The sequence below is a fragment of the Cervus elaphus genome, chromosome 6 (assembly GCF_910594005.1).
Source record: "Cervus elaphus chromosome 6, mCerEla1.1, whole genome shotgun sequence".
Taxonomy (NCBI): Eukaryota; Metazoa; Chordata; class Mammalia; order Artiodactyla; family Cervidae; genus Cervus; species Cervus elaphus.
In genome coordinates this window covers 31,355,735-31,375,525 of record NC_057820.1, presented here as the reverse complement: position 1 = coordinate 31,375,525, position 19,791 = coordinate 31,355,735, and the positions used below count along the sequence as shown (strand labels likewise).

Sequence of the window (19,791 nt, the reverse complement as noted above, 5' to 3'; positions counted from 1 at the left end):
TATGTATGCATATAGTTTTATTATTTATTTCATTTTTCATCAGTGTTTTCTCTTGGCAAGACATACTTTTTGTCAGGTAGAAAATTCCTTGAAAGTAAAATTTACATTTTGTCACAAGAGGAGTTGAACTTGATCATAATTCATCTTACTGTAATAAATATGAGGAGTTGTATTTATGTGGCAAACCTGCTAGACATCTCAGAAACAGCTAGTCTCTTTTCCCCTTCTTTCCTATGCTAGCACACTTTCGGCAACAAAACAGGCAGCACTTTGTGATGACAAACACAGCAGTTGCCACACAGGCCAGCAGGAACCCGATCACGTCCAGAGAGTGGTACTGGAACCAGGTGAGGTCGTGGGCGGCGGGCCGCAGGTGCTTGGCTCCTCTGTGCCGCATGACAAATTCAATCCAGAAGATCGCTCGGTCCAAGGGTTTCATAGGCTGATCATGTTGAATGGCTGATAACCTCATGACATTCTCTTTGTAGCTGAAGGAAAATCAGTGATCAATTTATAGAATGAGCTATAACAGATAAATAAGTGAAATGTTCTTGCAAATGGTAACAAAGAGTGCAACACAGAGTGGAAGAAAAGTAGCTACTTTTCCTCCAAGGTGATGACTGAGATCTTAGCTTATGGGCTGTGCTGTGCTTATCAGTCAGTCATGTCCGACTCTTTGCCACACTGTGTACTGTAGCCAGCTAGGCTACTCTATCCATGGTGATATTCCAGGTAGGAATATTGGAGTGGGTTGCCATGCCCTCCTCCAGGGGACCTTCCCAATCCAGCGATTGAATCGAGGTCTCCTGCATTGCAGGCAGACTCTTTACTATTTGAGATACCAAGGAAGCCTGAGAATACTGGATTATCCTATCCCTTTGCCAGGATCTTCCCGACCCAGGAATTGAACCAGGGTCTCCTGCATTGCAGGTGGATTCTTTTCCATCTGAGCTACAAGGGAACTCCAGCTTATGGGCTAGGATTTCTTAAATTCTTAGGATTTCAAGTTACAAAGAAAAGAAAGAAAATGAGAGGGAAAAGACTGTGTAGTCTAAAGTGGCATGAGTTGTTACAAAGTGAAAAAAAAAGAAAAAAAAATCATAATTTGTTTGTTCAAAGATTGAATTATCTAGTAAAGAATTGTTAATTGACCTGGTAAACATGTTTTAAAATGCAGTCATAATCCAGATATAGCAAGTAAATCTATGATGAGGTTGAGAGACAGGTCCAGAGAGGACTGATCTTACATTAGTGAAGTAGTAGTTGAAAGTGTGGAAGTGGATTGACTTGGTTTGATTTCTGACTCTGATACTTGCTGGCTGCTTCTTATTCTTTCTGTCCCTTAGTTTTTTTAAAACTTAATTTTATTAAGTTTTAAAAGCATTTTTATCTTTTAAACTTTTTCTTTCATAATTGGAGGGCCCAATCACAATAGAGTCTGTTCCTCAGGTTTTCATTTTTGTATAAAATGGATAGAAATAGTAACTCATCTGTTTTTTTGAGAATACCATTCTGATTCTTATAGGCATTCTTCGAATCTAGTATACTCTCAGAAAATGTTTTCTCATATTGTTCTCCTTGTTCTTGTTCTTTTAGAACAAGATTCTCTTAGAATATGGAGAAGACTCAAAATTTCACTTTCAGGCATTGCAGTTACACTGCCTGAACTACTGTTTCTACTGTTGAAATGATGATGGACTGTGTGTGTGTTTGTGTTCAGTTGTGTCTGACTCTTTACAATCCCATAGACTGTAGCCTGCCAGGGTCATCTGTCCATGGAATTCTCCAGGCAAGAATACTAGAGTCGGTAGCCATTCTCTTCAGGGGATTTTCCTGACCTAGGTATGATGGCTAATGGACAAGAAAGTAGGAAGAATAATGAGATATGGTTCATGAACTCTAACTCACAGAGTGCTATAACATGGCACTGCAGCAATAACAATGGAGTTAACTTTTCTCCCTTTTCTGTCAAAACACAGGGGGAGCACTTGGTGTTTGCAAGGATTGCAGTAATCAGGAAACATTTTTGTGATACAGTAGGGATCAGTTCAGTCACTCAGTGATGTCCGAATCTTTGTGACTCCGTGGACTGCCGCATGCCAGGCTTCCCTGTCCATCACTAACTCTCAGAGCTTGCTCAGACTCATGTCCATTGAGTCAGTGATAGCATCTAACCATCTCATGAAGAGAATACAATAAAGAAGTTGCTTAATATGTGTAAAGTAACACTATGATACTAAATAAAATATGTAGCATATCATGAACATTCAGTATATAGCAGCTAAAAAATCATCTTCATTTTTGACACCAACTTTACATGATTAAAATTTAAAAAACATATGAAGATACTAAAAAGATGTACATTTATATTGAATCAGCAAATGAAAGATCTATTACTTTAGAAAAAAATAAAATTTTTTTGCTTTTTTTTTTTTTTTTTTGCAGTGCTCATTTAGGACAATAGCTGTCCTAAAATTAAATTTAAATAGCACTGCTATAAAGACACAAATACACACTGTGCTACTATGACTGACATTCTCAAAAGGTTTCATTGCAAAGTCGTTATGAAACAATAGGGGGAAATATATATATATCATATTTATGATATTAATATAATTGTGTTACTGAAATTCACGTATATCCTGAAGTGATTTGGAAATCAAATATTTCTCGTTTTTGAAAATTTGGCTTTTAGACAGTAATATCCCATCATATCTCTTCCAAATAAGACAAAATCAATCACAACCTAAAGAACTCAGGATATATCTACATTTATAAGCAATATCTACATAGTTGAAATTAAGTTAGAAAGTTCTAGTTAGCAAAGTATTATCAAAAACTTGCAGATATAGAGAACAAATTTTGGTTACCAGATTGGAGGAATAGAAACATACGCATAGGGGTGTAGGAAGCTAAAGTTACTGGGAATAATATAAGCTCAAGTTTGTGTTGTACAACACTGTGAACATAACCAATATTTGGTAATAATTTTGAATGGAAAATAGGCTTTAAAAATTGTGTAAAAATTTTTTAAAAAGGAATATCTCAACATATCCTTCCAAATCAATTGCATTTAGATTTATAATTCTTCTAAATTAGACAAAAATTATCACAATCAGAAAACCTAGGAATAAACCTGTATTTATAAATATTATTTACATAGTTGAAACTGAGTAATTAGAAAGTTCTAGGTGTTAACCATTTATCAGTGATGAGGTCAGAATATTAGCATAGAAAACTTGGAAAATATTAAATGTAATGGGAATTTAAGATTGATTATGTCAAAGGAGTTTACTGAAAATAAAGTATCTTTGTAGAGTTTAAAACATTTGAGGAGTTCACAGGCAGAAAGAAAGTAAAGTGGGCAGATGAGTGTTTATATTAATACGATGCTTGTTTCCCTACTTACCTTTGTTCTAAATGTGTCTTAATCCTTCTATTACCATTTCAGTGATTCTTCTCATTTGAATGCTTAAGTCTTTCAGAATTTCTCTACTATCTTTAAACTATTGACAAACCTTTCCCATAAAACCATAAAAAAAATGTTGAGACACTCAAAATAGGTTATTATTGACTGTTTTCAAAACATTGAGTAAATCTTACTCTTCATTATACTTATGTGAAGGCTCATTTCTGCCTCCTTGGCCCTCAGATGAGAATTTCTCTAGATAGAATATCAGGTAAAAATGTATACTCACAAAGGATTATTAATGACTTCCTTCAATGCATTGAGCAAATCTTCTGTTGACATTGTTTCCAAGTCCAATCTGATAGCTGCTCCCTTGGCCGTCATGTGAACAACGTTATGAGGTTGATCAGCAAACAAAGGAAGGCCCACCATAGGGATGCCGTGGTAGATGGCCTCGTAGATGCCATTGCTTCCACCATGAGTTATAAAGGCTTTGGTTTTTGGATGGCCTAGGATTGAGTGAATTTCAATAAAATAATTAATTATAACATTCAGAATAAAATGAGAAATGGGCTTTATAAGGCACTGAAAGAAGCAGTGTTTTTTAAGATAACAGATTATTACACATATGAGACTGCTTTTAAATTGCTTTCAGAACTCAGAAAAGAAACTGCTATGTCTGCTGAAAGGGTAAATGAAGACTTTGTGAAAGAAGTGCTGAGTCACTTGAACGTCACAGATGAATCCATGATTGGCAGGTGAACAACTTGAGAAAACATTCTGGGTAAAAAAAACCACATGTGCAAAATAAAGAGGAGGGCATGCCAGAAATTATTCTCTTAAAGATATAATGGAGTCATTTAGTCTGACAGGAATGGTATCAGGGGAAAAGAAGGATAATGGTAGTAGCACTGGAACCAGAGGAAGGAAAAGCAACCTTTTGTCATGAAGTGTGTTATTGTGTCATAAAAATGATTGCAGATTTTTTTCTTTTAGAGAAAATGGAAAGTCACCTGTAATAAAAAGGGAACTTGTTTTTAGTAGCATTTAGCATGCCCCTACAGAGGAGAAAAGAGAGGTATAAGGCAAGATTTCAGAGACAGAACAACAATCCAGGAAGTTATTGAAAAGATCACGGTGAGTAGAAATTAGAGCCAAAATAACGATTCTGGCCATAATGGGTGTGATTGTGTAGAATAAAAGGCCAACTGTTATACATTCTTCCTTTTTCCCCTTGCATAGGAAATAAAAATAAAATAATACATTTTTCAAGTGTTTCAATAATTCTCTATACATTTGTTTCCTTTTGAAGCGCTATCACTTTGCTCAGCTGTTACTCAAGTTTTCAGTATTTTTTTCTACCAAGTCTTACCAAGAACGTCGTTCTGGGGGATCCACTTATACAGCCGAGTATTGGGTCCTAAGGTGTCTGGTTTTTTGCCATCATATCTCCATAGAACCTGTTAGGGTAAGGGTAATCTCTTATTCTATGAGTTGAGCTTCAAAGTCACAATTCTAAAGGGATCAAAATATATGTAGTTACATGTCTTCCATATGACATGTAAGAAATGAGGGCATATTAAGTAATATTAACTGTTAATACACTGACCGACTTCCCAGGTGGCGCTGCTTGTAAAGAACCCATATGCCAATGCAGGAGACATAAGTGATGTGGGTTCAGTCCCTAAGTTGGGAAGATGCCCTAGAGTAGGGCACAGCAACCCACTCCTGTATTTTTGCCTGGAGAATCCCATGGACAGAGGGGCCAGGAGGGATATAGTCCATAGGGTCTCAAAGAACTAGATATGACTGAAGTGAATTAGCACCCATGCACAATACCCTGACATGAAGAGGAACACCTACATTTGACATACACATGATGGCATAGACAATTGAGATGTCAGTGCCAACATGAAAACTTAAATAATTTCTAGGTGGCCTTATTTCAAGTACAAAGAGACAGTGACAGATTACAAGTAACCTACACACTTATTTGCCTTCTTTTACACTAGCTGTCATCTTCAAATTTAATATTCACTGATTTCTTTGTGACCATTATAGAAGGCAGTTTAGTTATATCAATTTTAGTATAACAAGTCATTTTATTAGAATTTCACACATTTTGTTACAGAGAGGAAAATGCATGCATCAGCCACTTAGAAATAAATAATTTTGCTTGTTCATAATTTATTAATAATAAGTTAATTTGTGCTTCTTAGGAAGTATAGCTTCATTTAAGTTATAAACTGTTAAGCGCTTGCAAAAGCAATGACAACTGGAATTTTTTGACATGAATCCAAAGTATTGCCACTATTACTAGAGTTGGTTGTTTTACCTTTAGAAAAGAAGAGCCAGTTGACAATTTGAAAGGGACAATAGGGCTATTGAAAAAGTTCCAAAAATAGTGGCAGCAAAGTTTATTCAACTGATCCTGAATACTTCAACAATGAAGCATAAAGCATTGACAGAATTGATTAGTGTGGTCTCTAGATCCAGTACAAAAATAAGGAACAACTTTGGAATTCCAAGCAATTCTCATAAACTGGATTATAATTTATTAGTGTTTAACTTCTATTTGCTCTGTGAATGAATGTAAATTAATTTTAGTTTCTCAGCAAAAAATAGCATAGATTATTAAGAGAGGCCTATCAGATTGCAAACTAAAAAATTTGTTCACAAATATCTGAAGACCACAGAGGTATTTTATATATTAGAAAAAAAGTTACTGCTACATTTTCTGAAGAAGAGAGGCAGGTGAATCTTCGCCATGCCAGTCTTCCTTATGCTTGACTGCTTCTTATAATCCCTTCTCCCTCTTCAATCAGGAGGAAGAATGTGACAGGTTAGAAGCAGAGTTCATTAAGGACCAGACTTTACAGAGTTCACCTTAAGGGCAGGACCCTATCTTCACTCTATCACATTGATCTTCCTGCTTCAGATTTTAGCAGGGCCTGGCGTGCTGCAATTCATGGGATCGCAAAGAGTCCGACACGACTGAGCCACTGAACTGAACTGAACTGAGTCAACCAGGGAAGCAGATGATATTTTCTCCAAATCAGTGTGGTTGGATGGCAGTTTGGGGAATCTTGTCCATCCTTTCTCTGAGTAGCACTCTGAAAAACACACTGATAGGTCTGTTCCAAAATTTATGGGACACATAAAAGACCAGGATTACATGTTAAGTGTACACTGCAAGAAGCACAACGGCCTTCTATCAATATTGCTTAACATTATTGTGTTATATTGTTATATTATTGTGTTATATATTTTCTGTTAAAATTTAACCCCAGAGAACATTTGTATGTGTACTGTACCTCAGATATCATTCAAGGAAATGGAACAAGTGACAAAGCAGAATTTGGTGGTTTCTTCTCCGGCCCCAGGATACCATTATAATACCAAAATTCATACTGTATCTCTTTAATATCAGTTTTTTATTACAATGTTAATCTAAATTTATTATGGATGAAAGATACTCCTTGTAATTCTATAACACCTACTATGTATATTTTGGTTTGTATATATGAGAGATAATTTGGAGTTCTCATATACTTTACCTTTCTGTTGGAAAATGTCTAAAATCAGACCTTTTATAGAGTTTCACAGACAATAATTAGTTGCTCACTGTTAAGTTACTGTGTGTACCTTTTGTGGAATCTGGGCAAGGGCTGATGCAATCACATTGGCTCTTTCTTCTGACATGTTACTGACCATTGATCCCAATGAAAACACCACAATACCATGTTCTCCAGAGCTCTGCACAAATTCTTCCATTTCCTGTGAAAAAAGAATTTGTTCCATCATAAAAGAGAAGGAGCATAGAAAACATTGAAGGAATTGCTGCCAGCAACTAAACTGAGAAAATCAAATATAGTCTGGAGTAGAGATTTTCAAAAAATATTGTAGTAAAATACACGACATAAAATTTATTTTGTTAATCATTCCTAAGTGCATAGTATAGCATCATTAAGTATATTCACACTATGCAACCAATCTCCAGAGCTTTTTTCATCTGGCAAAACCGGAATTCTATGCTCTTCAAGAAATTCCACATTCCTTGTTCTCTAGCCTCTGGCAAGCTTCATTCTACCCTATGTTTCTACAAATGTGATTAGTCTGGATACTTCTTATAAGTTGAATTGTACAGTATTTGTCTTTTTCTGATTGACTTATTTCACTTAGTGTAAGTTTCCTTCATGTTGTGACATTTGCCAGAATTTCCTTTTAATGTGATAATATTCCATCGCTTGTATATATGACATTTTGTTTATTGCTTCATCTGTTGGTGGACCCTTGGGTTGCTTCAACCTCTTGACTCTTGTGAGTTGAGCTTTTATGCACATGTACAGATATTTCAATTCTTTTGTATATGTGCCCACAGAAGAGAAATTGCTGAGCCATAGGTGTTGATATGTTTTATATTATTCTTGCCACATACTATAGAGTTTATAGTGTGATTTTCCTCCGCATGTTCCTTAAATATGTTAACTTCACACTTTGGATATTGGTTAGTTGTACTAACCAATATTCAGCACTAAAAAATGTTTTTAAATTTTGAAAAACTCAATACTATTTTCCATAATGGCTGTTTTTCTAACATAAATCACCCCTGAGGTCCCTGGGAAGGAAATGGGTGATATGAGGTTGATTTCTTCTATTATGTGGGGTTCAGTTTAGTTGTTCAGTCATGTCTGACTCTTTGAGACCCCATGGACTGCATCATGCCAGGCTTCCCTGTCCATCTCCAACTTCCGGAGTTTATTCAAACTAATATCCATTGAGTCAGTGATGCCATCCAACCATCTCACCCTCTGTCATCCATTTCTCTTCTTGCCTTCAATCTCTCTAAGTATCAGGGTTTTTCAAATGAGTCAGTTCTTCACATCAGGTAGCCAAAGAATTGGAGCCTCAACTTCAACATCAGTCCTTCCAATGAATATTCAGGACTGATCTCCTTTAGGATGGACTGGTTGGATGTCCTTGAAGTTCAAGAGACTCTCAAGAGTCTTCTCCAACACCATAGTTCAAAAGCATCAATTCTTTGGTGCTCAGCTATCTTTATAGTCCAACTCTCACATCCATACATGACTCTGGAAAAACTATAGCTTTGACTAGACAGACCTTTGTTGGCAAAATAATGTCTCTGATTTTAATATGTTGTCTAGGTTGGTCATAACTTTTCTTCCAAGGAGCAAACATCTTTTAAATTTATGGCTGCAGTCACCATCTGCAGTGATTTTGGAACCCCAAAAAATGAAGTCTGTTACCATTTCCATTGTTTCCCCATCTATTTGCCATGAAGTGATTGGACCGGATGCCACGATCTTAGTTTTCTGAAGGTTGAGTTTTAGGGCAGCTTTTTCACTGTCTTCTTTCACTTTCATCAAAAGGCTCTTTAATTCGTCTTTGCTTTTTGCCATAAGGGTGGTGTCATTTGAATATCTGAGGTTATTGATATTTCTCCCAGCAGTCTTGAATCCAGCTAGTGCTTCATCCAGCCCAGTGTTTCTCATGATGTACTCTGCATATAAGTTAAATAAGCAGGGTGACAATATACAGCCTTGATGTACTCCTTTTCCTATTTGGAACCACTCTGTTGTTCCATGTCCCATTCTAACTGTTGCTTCCTGACCTGCATACAGATTTCTCCAGAGGCAGGTCAGGTGGTCTGGTATTCCCATCTCTTTCAGAATTTTCCACAGTTTGTGGTGATGGACACAGTCAAAGGCTTTGGCATAGTCAATAAAGCAGAAGTATTATATATATTTATGCAAATATATTTGTGTATAAGCAGGAAAAGAGATAAGGCCAATACACACTGGTGGCAAGAGGATACTGTTAAACACTATTATACTGAGACTTTTCATGTATTATGTTATTACATACTAACATAGATTCTTAGAAGGAAGTCTTACTGCAGGGTTCAACTGACCTTAAATTCTTTATTATTATAGGTCTACTAAATCATTTATTTATCCAGATATACATTTTTTGAGAATTATCTTAGGTTAGTCATTAATATTTCATTTCTCTATTAGCACTATGAAAACTTATATTTGAATCACTTAAGTCTATCATTCACTCAGCTCTATAATCCTTATCTTAAAATTTGTCATAATTTCCCAAACTGAATTATGAACACCTGACACTGAGGAGTCTGGTATTACTGTTGGGAAGTTCTATGTGAAGTCCTATAAGTTCTGTTTATAGCCCAGAGGTATACTTGTGTAGTTACTGATTTGACTGACCATATTGCTGAATTTGCTTACCTGGGGCGCCCTTTATCCTTTACATAATTGATGTCGCAGTAGGATGGATAATGTCAGCTGTGGTGAAGGACCCTCAGAGCCCCCTATTTAGTGCCCCCAGTGAGCACCTGCCCAGCAGTGGGAGAGGTACCCCAGGGCTTTCTGCAGCAGAGATCTGGTCACCTTTTTAGTAGTTCACTTTAAATGATATAAAACTGCACATGAAGCTGTATTTGCCTGAATTGTTTCTGAATTATTTTGTCTTGTGGTCCTTTTTCCTTTCTAATTTAAAAAATGCACACTCTGTACTAGAATAATTACACATTGCTCAATGATCCCATTTAATAAATGTAGAGGAGCAAAATTTTCCTGACCAGTAGTAGCATTTAAAGTTACTCGTCTTCATTGCACTGTCATGTTGGCTCGCTAACCAAAGCTGTTTCATCTATGCTGTGAAAGATACATCGATTTGGTATTATTTTAATATACACTATCTGTACAAATTAATCATTGATGTGGATGTATTCATTTCATACTCTGATATCTTTGTGAAAATAATATAAGATCATGGCAAGAAAATATGCAAATGTATGAAAATTTATATAAAAGGAAATAAGATATACTGAAATGCTCCATTCAGAGATATCCTTATTTTCAAATTTATATACTTTTAGCAAAGGTTGAAATATATTTGATATATAACATTATGTAAGTTAAGCTGTATAATATGATTGATACATTTATATACAGTAATATGATTGACATTTTAATGATGTTTTGAACCTCCACTTATCATATAATTATAATTTCTATTTTTGTTAACCTCTATTCTCTAAGTAAATATGATGGTGATAATAATAAAATATTGTTGTTTCTATTCACTATCCTGTAGCTTAGGTCTCTAGGATTTGTTTACTAAGAAATACTAATTTGTATCCTTAAAGAACATCTCTCCTATTCTCCCACCTCTTAGCCCCTGGTAACCACCATATTACTCCTATTATACAAATTCAGCATTTTTAGATTTCACATACAAGTGATAATATACAGTATTTGCCTTTGTCTTTGCAAAAAGCTAAGCAGAATTGAAAACCTTTGCTAGACTAAGCAAGAAAAAAACTGACTCAAATAAATAAAATTAGAAAAGAAAGGGGAGACACTACAACTGATACTCCAAAAGTACATAGGCTCCCAAGAGACAACTATCAATAACTATATGCCAAAAATTACATACATGAGAAACAAAAATAGATAACTTTTTAAAAACACAACCTATCAAGACTGAATCAGAAAGAAGTAGAAAATCTCAACAGTTTTAAGAAGTAAAGGGATTGTATCATTAATCAAAAACCTAAGAATACACAGAAGCCCAGGACCAGATGGATTCACTGATAAATTCTTTGAAGCACTATAGAATAATTAATGTAAGTTTTTGAAAAAAATCTTTAAAAATTAAAGAGGAATTTATCAATATTTTCAAACTCATTCTACAAGGCCAACATTACCCTGATACCAAATAGATAAGAACATTACAAGGAAAGAAAACGATAGGCCAATACCCACACTGAGTATAGATGTAAAAATCCTCCACAAAATATCAGCAATCCAAATGCAAGAACACAGTGAAAGCATTCTATTGAGTGAGCAAGTGAGATTTATCCTTGGGATGCAAGGTTGGATCAGTGTACTCATATTAATAATTTTAATGCATTGCACAAATAGAATGCAATATAAAATATCTTGATTTTCCAAACAGATGTACAAAACACATTTGATAAGATACAACATTTTTTCATGATAAAAACTGTCAAAATATTGGATAGAGAAAGAACATAACTAAATGTAATAAAGAATATATTTGACAAACTCAAAGCTAACATTACATTCAACGTGAAAATTTGAAAACTTTTTCTCTAAAATAAGAAACAAAACAAGGATTCCTATACTCACAGTGCTTCAGCATAGTACTGGAAGTTCTAGCTAGAACAATTAGGTGACACAAAGTATAAGAGGCATCCTAAATAGAGAGGAAGAGGTAAATTGTGTGTGTGTGTGTGTGTGTATGTGTGTGTTTGCAAAAGACATGATCTTTTGTATGAAAACCTCTGATTCAACCAAAACTCTTAACTAATCAACAAGCTTATTAAGGTTGCAGGATATAAAAGCAACATAGAGAAATCAATTCAATTTTGATATACAAATAATGAAACATCTGAGAAAACCATCCCATTTAGAACAGCATCAAAAGAAGAAAACAACTAGAAATAAATTTACCCAGTGAAATGAAAGATCTACATGTGATAACTATAAAGATTATGTTGTTACACTGTTGGTGGGAATGCAAACTAGTACAGCCACTATGGAGAATAGTGTGGAGATTTCTTAAAAAAACTGGAAATAGAACTGCCATATGACCCAGCAATCCCACTCCTGGGCATACACACTAAGGAAAACAGATCTGGAAGAGACACGTGTACCCCAGTGTTCATCGCAGCACTGCTTATAATAGCCAGGACATGGAAGCAACCTAGATGCCCACCAGCAGACGAAGGGATAAGGAAGCTGTGGTACATATACACAATGGAATATTACTCAACCATTAAAAATAACACATTTGAATCAGTTCTAAGGAGATGGATGAAACTGGAACCCATTATACAGAGTGAAGTAAGCCAGAAAGATAAACACCAATGCAGTATGCTGCTGCTGCTGCTGCTGCTGCTGCTACTGCTAAGTCACTTCAGTCGTGGCCAATCTGTGTGACCCTATAGACGTCAGCCCACCAGCCTCCCCTTTTCTGGGATTCTCCAGGCAAGAACACTGGAGTGGGTTGCCATTTCCTTCTCCAATGAGTGAAATTGAAGAGTGAAAGTGAAAAGTGAAAGTGAAGTCGCTTAGTCGTGTCGGAATCTTGGAGACCCCATGGACTGCAGCCTACTCTTAGAGACCCCATGGACTGCAGCCTACCAGGCTCCTCCATCCAAGGGATTTTCCAGGCAAGAGTACTGGAGTGGGGTGCCATTGCCTTCTCCGCCAATACAGTTTACTAACGCATATATATGGAATTTAAAAAGATGGTAACGATAACCCTATATGCAGGACAGAAAAAGAGACACAGATGTATAGAATAGACTTTTGGACTCTGTGGGAGAAGGCAAGGGTGGGATGATCTGAGAGAATAGCATCGAAACATGTATATTATCAAGTGTGAAACAGATCGCCAGCCCAGGTTGGATGCATGAGACAAGTGCTCAGGGCTGGTGAACTGGGAAGACCCAGAGGGATGGGATGGGGAGGGAGGTGGGAGCAGGGATCAGGATGGGGAACACATGTAAATCTATGGCTGATTCATGTCAATGTATGGCAAAAACCACCACAATATTGTAAAATAACTAGCCTCCAACTTAAAAAAAAAAAAAAAAAAAGATTATGTTTTAAGAAATAGAATAAAACACAAATAAATGGAATGTCATCCTAAGATCATGGATCAGAAGATTTAATATTGTTAAAATATTCACACTACCAAAAGTATCATACCTCCCAATTTTAAATTATACTAAAGCTGCAACATTTCAAATGATAGTGTACTGCCCCCCAAATAGACAATTGCAACCTCATATAGGGTTTAGAATTAAAACCCTGAATATATAGCCAACCAATTCAACAAGAACACCCCCCGTGGAAAGAATAGTCACTTCTTTCTTTCTGGAGAAAATTGAATAAGTATAAACACAGGAAATGAAATGAGACCCCTGCCTTAGACCCCTCACAAAAATAACTCCAAATGACTTAAAATAACTCCAAAGACTTAAACATAAGACTATAACTTATAACATCCATAAAGGATGTTATATACCATAACATTCCTAAAGGAAAATGTAAGGATGGAACTCCTTGGCATTGGTTTTAAAAATGAGTTTTTTTTTAAGATGACTTCAAAGCCACAACAAAAGGAAAAAAACCCACAAGGGGTACTATATTATACTTCAAGCAACTGCACAGTAGAAGAAACAATCAACAGCGTGAAAATGCAACCTACAGAATGGAAAAAAAGAATGTTTTAACCACATATTGAATGAGGGGTTAATGTCCAGAATACATATAGAACTCATACAACAAAATTCAATTAAAGAGTGGGCAGGAGAACAAAATGGACTTTTTCTAAAGAAGACTTCCAAATCACCACCAGGTATATGAAAAGATGCTCAAAATCACTAATCATCAGGGAAATGTATTTCAAAATCACAATGAGAAATTACCTCACCTCTGTTAGAAAGTTGGTTTAGCCCTGATGGAACATAAAAAGAAATTTCTTAATCTTGAAAATGGTAATTCCAGTTTATGTTTTTTTAATGTTAGAGAAAATTGTGATTTTATTATATCTGATATTTTTCAACTAAATATTATATATGATTTAGTATAGTTTAATATTCCTTATAAATACACACATTTATATGATAGAAGAAGGATGTTCATTTTAGCCAAAGCACAGGTGAAGAGCCTCAAAACTCACAAAAAGATTTTAGCATTTCATCTTATATATCTGATTGGCAAAAATCTTAAAAATTCCTAACATTAAAAAAGTTTACATTAAGTATGTTAAATTAAATTTTATGTAGAGTAAATTTTATTAAATTTATTAAATCATTTTCATTAATTTTTATGTAAACTTATAATTGACCATTGAAACACTCCATGGGATATCTAATCTCTAGCAGTTTGCTGAATACTATAATCTTGATGATTAAGAAAATCAATTTCAATTAGGAATTTGACCAACGTGGCAGGCACACATTGGGTTAATGATAGTATGTTATAATAACAAAATAAAAATAATGACAACAGTTAATATTTCTTCTGAACCACTGAGTATATGCCAGTGATATTTTGGATGTTTCACATGTACTTACAAATTTTTTCTCTCAACAATATAAGGTTGGTACCATCATAAGATAGTATGGTCGTATCACTATGAATACTGTAGTCTAGTTTTCACTCATTTTTGCCTACATCTAGCAACAACCTTCAAAGTGGTCTTTTCTCCCACGATTTACCCTTTACATCTAACCCAGTGACTACATGTTGCTTGTTGTCTTGTTGTTTGTTTGTTTAAGCAATACTATAGTATAGTGCTTAGCCGCTCAGTCATGTCAAACTCTTTGCCATTCCATGGAATGTAGCCCTCCAGGCTCCTCTGTCCATGGGGATTCTCCAGACAAGAATACTGAAGTGGGTTGCCATGCCCTCCTCCAGGGGATCTTCCCAACCCAGGGATTGAATCCAGGTCTCCCACATTGCAGATGGATTCTTTACTGTCTGAGTCACTAGGGAAGTGCAAGAATAGTGAAGTGGGAAACCTATCCCAATATGAAAAGGAGTACGTGAAGGCTGTATGTTGTCACCCTGCTTATTTTACTTATATGCAGAGTACATCATGAGAAACGCTGGGCTGGAAGAAGCACAAACTGGAATCAAGATTCCCAGGAGAAATATCAATAACTTCAGATATGCAGATGACACCACCCTTATGGTAGAAAGTGAAGAGGAACCAAAAAGCCTCTTGATGAAAGTGAAAGAGGAGAGTGAAAAAGTTGGCTTAAAGCTCAACATTCAGAAAACTAAGATCATGGCATCCGGTCCCATTACTTCATGGCAAATAGATGGGGAAACAGTGGAAGCAGTGTCAGCCTTTATTTTTTTGGGCTCCAAAATCACTGCAGATGGTGATTGCAGCCATGAAATTAAAAGACGCTTACTCCTCAGAAGCACAGTTATGACCAACATAGACAGTGTATTAAAAAGCAGAGACATTACTTTGTCTGTCTAGTCAAGGCTATGGTTTTTTCAGTGGTCATGTATGGATGTGAGACTTGGAGTAAAGAAAGCTGAGTGCCGAAGAATTGATGCTTTTGAACTGTGGTGTTGGAGAAGACTCTTGAGAGTCCCTTGGACTGCAAGGAGATCCAACCAGTCCATCCTACAGGAGATCAGTCCTGGGTGTTCATTGGAAGGACTGATGCTGAAGCTGAAACTCCAGTACTTTGGCCACCTCATGCGAAGAGTTGATTCATTGGAAAAGACCCTGATGCTGGGAGGGATTGGGGGCAGGAGGAGAAGGGGGCGACAGAGGATAATATGGCTGGATGGCATCACCAACTCGAAGGTCATGAGTTTGAGTACACTCCAGGAGTTGGTGATGGACAGGGAGGCCTGGAGTGCTGCGATTCATGGGATCGCAAAGAGTCGGACACGACTGAGCAACTGAACTGAACTGAACTGAACTGAACCTATCCCTTCTCCAGGGGATCTTCCCCACCCAGGAATCCAATCGGAGTCTCCTGCATTGCAGGTGGATTCTTAACCAGTTGAGCTACTAGGAAAACCTGTTTAAACAATATTTGACTGCACTTTTCTCTCTCAATCCTTTCAATGTTTTCCCAATACCCCTACTAGATATTTTAAGTTGCTGTCTGTTGCCAGCTGACTTCACCAGCATCATCTGTCTCTTTACTTGGGCTCTTCCTGTTTAGACGAAGCTTGGACTTCTTGGCAACTGCCATTACTACTCTACATGCTTTTCTTATCTATCTTCTGCTACCCCTGCCCTATCCCTTCTGTTTATTCTTGAGCATTCTTCTGATTTCACCTTAATTATCAGTGAATCAGAGATACTGTCTGTGATACATGCTGGATATTTTTAGCATTCTGTGCTTTCCCTTTTATAACACTGTCACACAATTTTTATGACTTGCTTGTATTCTGTCTTTCCATGTGGAGTGTCAGGTAGCAAAAACTGTGTCTACACCGTTATTGTACTTTAGAACTCACTTCTAGAATATGTGACATATGTAATTATCCTATAACATTACAATTATAATAATAATAATATAGCTAATATTATATTACTTAGATAAAATATAACTATTAATATTGTTTAGTGGATATCTGATTATGCTTCATTATGTGTCGAATAATGAAGCTGTTATTTAACTGACATATTCTTAAAGTGTCCCACATATTCTAGCTTATTCAGTAATGACAGTGAAATTCAGATACTTTGTTCATATAGAAAGATATCAGTATCTAACTAGAAGGTCACTTTATCCAGCTTCCCACATCTGACTCACTGTAATTAAACATTTTAAATAAAGAATACAGCATGATTCCTATTGCAAACACAAAGTTAACAAAGAAGAACAAAGAGGAGCAGGTGACCTTAGGCAGGGGTTTGGCAGGTTTGCAGTGGAGACCTCCAACAAATTCAACATTTGGTAGCCGTGGGCGAGGAAATGAAAAATCCCAGTAGTTTTGAATAAGCCACATTTCAGCTTTCCCCATTATCTCAACTAATGTAGTAGACCTTCCTGAAAGTGAAATAAAAAACAAAAAACAACAATAAATGTTGGTTCAAATGAGAATATTGCCATGTGTATATACTTTAGGTAGTTTTTGTAAAGGAGTTTGGGATGATGTGGTCAAAGATGTTTGAATGTATCTGTTCTTTGATAAATATAAACATAACATAGTATAGTATAATATGTGTGCAATTCTCTGTGTACATGTCTTCATTTATTAAGACATTTTATGAGATTTCTAGTGATTTTTTTAAATTTAAAAAAAGAAGTTTTGTGAGTTGGATAATATTCACTTGCAGAAGTCCTATGTGCTTCAATTTGTGCTATATGACTTCCTGGTATCTGAAACTCATAATGGGTTCTACTTTACCCTATAATTTAAGTGTTTTCATAGTATTTATAAGATTGATGGGTCATTTTATATCTTTGTTTCACTCTTTCACTTTTTGAGACAAGTTTATGTGAAATTATATTTATACAAACTCACCTTCCAAGGCACAAGGAAAGATAGGATTTAATGCTACCAAATAAGAACATGACTTACCTAGTTGTTGTGTGTTGTTTGGTCTCTAAGCCGTGTCTGACTCTTGTAACCCGATGGACTGTAGCCTCATCCATCCATGGGATTTTCCAGGAAAGAATACCAGAATGGGTTGCCATTTCCTTTTCCAGGGGATCTTCTCAACCCAGGGATCCTATCCCACATCTCCTGTATTTACAGGCGGATTCTTTATCACTCAGCCATTAGGGAAGCCTGACTTACCTAGTACTTCACTGTAAAACTGACTCCACTTCTTCTCATTGTACAGCTGAAACCAGTAGTCAAAATAAAGTACATATATCATATTTTTTACCCTCTCCATGAATGTCATGTGATCACTTAATTCAGAGAACATAACAGGTACATAGGATGGTGGAAATGAAAGTCTTCCACTCCTCTTTTCAACCAAATAGCCAGGTGAGAAGTAGAGACTGTACACTAATGGTACTTTAAGTACTTCAGCCAGAAGCTCTCCACAGGGTCCAACAGCATCTGCAAGAATGACATCAAACCTTGATTCCTGTAGTTTTGTCATAAGCTTCTTGTTGGAAACCACTTCACTACATATCTTTATACCAATATCAGAAAATTCCTCAAATAATTGTTGCATTCTTGAAAGATGGATCCAAAAGTAATTTTTCACGCAAGCATCCAAGTCTCAATCAAAATCTTGGCAACATTCTGAAAATCCTCTTTAGTTAAAGATATAGGGAAAGTCTCAAATTTCATAGCCAATGGTTTGTTTGGATCAATAAGAGTGGAAGCTGAAGATTCCAGTACGGTCACCTCATGACCCCTCGTCACAAGTTCATCCAGAATTGTCTTCATATTCATCCAGTGACTAAATTCCACTGGCCACACCAGCACCTTTCCACAACTCCCAGAGTTAAAGTAGCAAGTGAGCTGTACCAGCTGCAGAAGCGAGAGCCATTTCATAGACATCGTGTTCATATGCCGTAGTTTAAACTATTACTATATCCTTTTGCTATTGCTCAGGCTTATATCCAGAAGAAATCATTCAGAAGTTAAATTATAACTCCTTTGCCTCAAATAAATAGGTTACATGAATAGTCAGCAGATGTGGAAATCAGATGAAAGGGCAAAGTGTAGACTACTTCGACATTATACAGTGTGTTTATATAGATTTGTCAGTGCTATCATCCAGCTAAAAGTCAATGACCTTCTACACACAAATCAGTTGTATCAATTATGTAAGAGCGAAGACTGGTGTAAAACAATAGCAAGTGAGAGGCCCTTGTGTCTTCTGTCACTTTGACATGGAATGAGAGAAAGGTGACATCAACAAGATGGAACATTAGGAGATCCCAACACTTGCATACTTCACAGAAACAAGAAAAACAATAAATGAACAACTATGAACCAATATAAATTGCTTTTCAAAATTTCTGGGCTACAATGAAGAAGCAGTGGAAACCCTGCAGGTTGCAAAATCTGAGGACTACTGTGTAGAAAAGCATGGGAAAAATTTTACCCCCACACCCCTTCCTTCAGTTCAGAGGAGCTTGGCATGGGCAGAGATCCCCTCGGAGGGATTTCAGCCCATGAGGAACAATCACGCAAGGGAACTCCGGCAACCTCATCATCATGACCTTTGCAGCCTTGCTCCTGAGTGCTTCCACAGTGCGCACCTACACTGATTCAGCTGCCCAGGGGCCCTGCTGCTGTGTCCTTCCTGAGGCTGGAAATGCCACTGTGGTGAGACCTGACCTTGGGGTCAAGGAGTCTCCCCATCTCTCCTGTACCCAATTTCCCTGATCGAGATGTCACAGTGCCTTACCATCTGTGCAACTAGAGTTTCTGATCTGTGCCCAGCTCCCAGGTTCTAAGTCAGTGACTTGTCCTTAAGAACTGTGGCCATGCTGCTATTTATTTGGGTCTCACCCTGTTATTCCTAATTCTGGTTTTGACTGGCCATTACCCAGGCTGAGCTGCTACTGTTTTACACACCATTCCTGGGTCCTGAGTCATGGCTTCAGCCTGTCATTGCTGGGGAAACAGTGCAGATACTCTGTGCCTCACCATGGGTCCTAGTCAGGGTTCTGATCCACAATTACCATGTTCACACCACTGCTTCTCTGCACCTCACCCTTGGGTCCCAACATGTGGCTCTGATAGGTCATTACTAGGAACATAACTGCTGAAGTTCTCTCCCTTCCTCTGTGGCCAGAAGTGGAGCTTTGACTCATCATCCCCAGGCTGTGCATCCCAGGTACAGCA

At 36.8% G+C, this 19,791-nt stretch overlaps 1 pseudogene across 1 annotated transcript; it reads right to left on the bottom strand.

Moving 5' to 3' along the window:
• LOC122696513 lies at positions 1-18,523 on the bottom strand (annotated as a pseudogene). Its single transcript, XR_006341768.1, has 6 exons — positions 17,776-18,523; positions 16,873-17,021; positions 7,055-7,186; positions 4,782-4,869; positions 3,699-3,918; positions 1-488 (listed from the first exon to the last, which is right to left on the bottom strand). The product of XR_006341768.1 is annotated as a UDP-glucuronosyltransferase 2B4-like (transcript).
• Between the last annotated feature and the right edge of the window lie 1,268 nt (positions 18,524-19,791).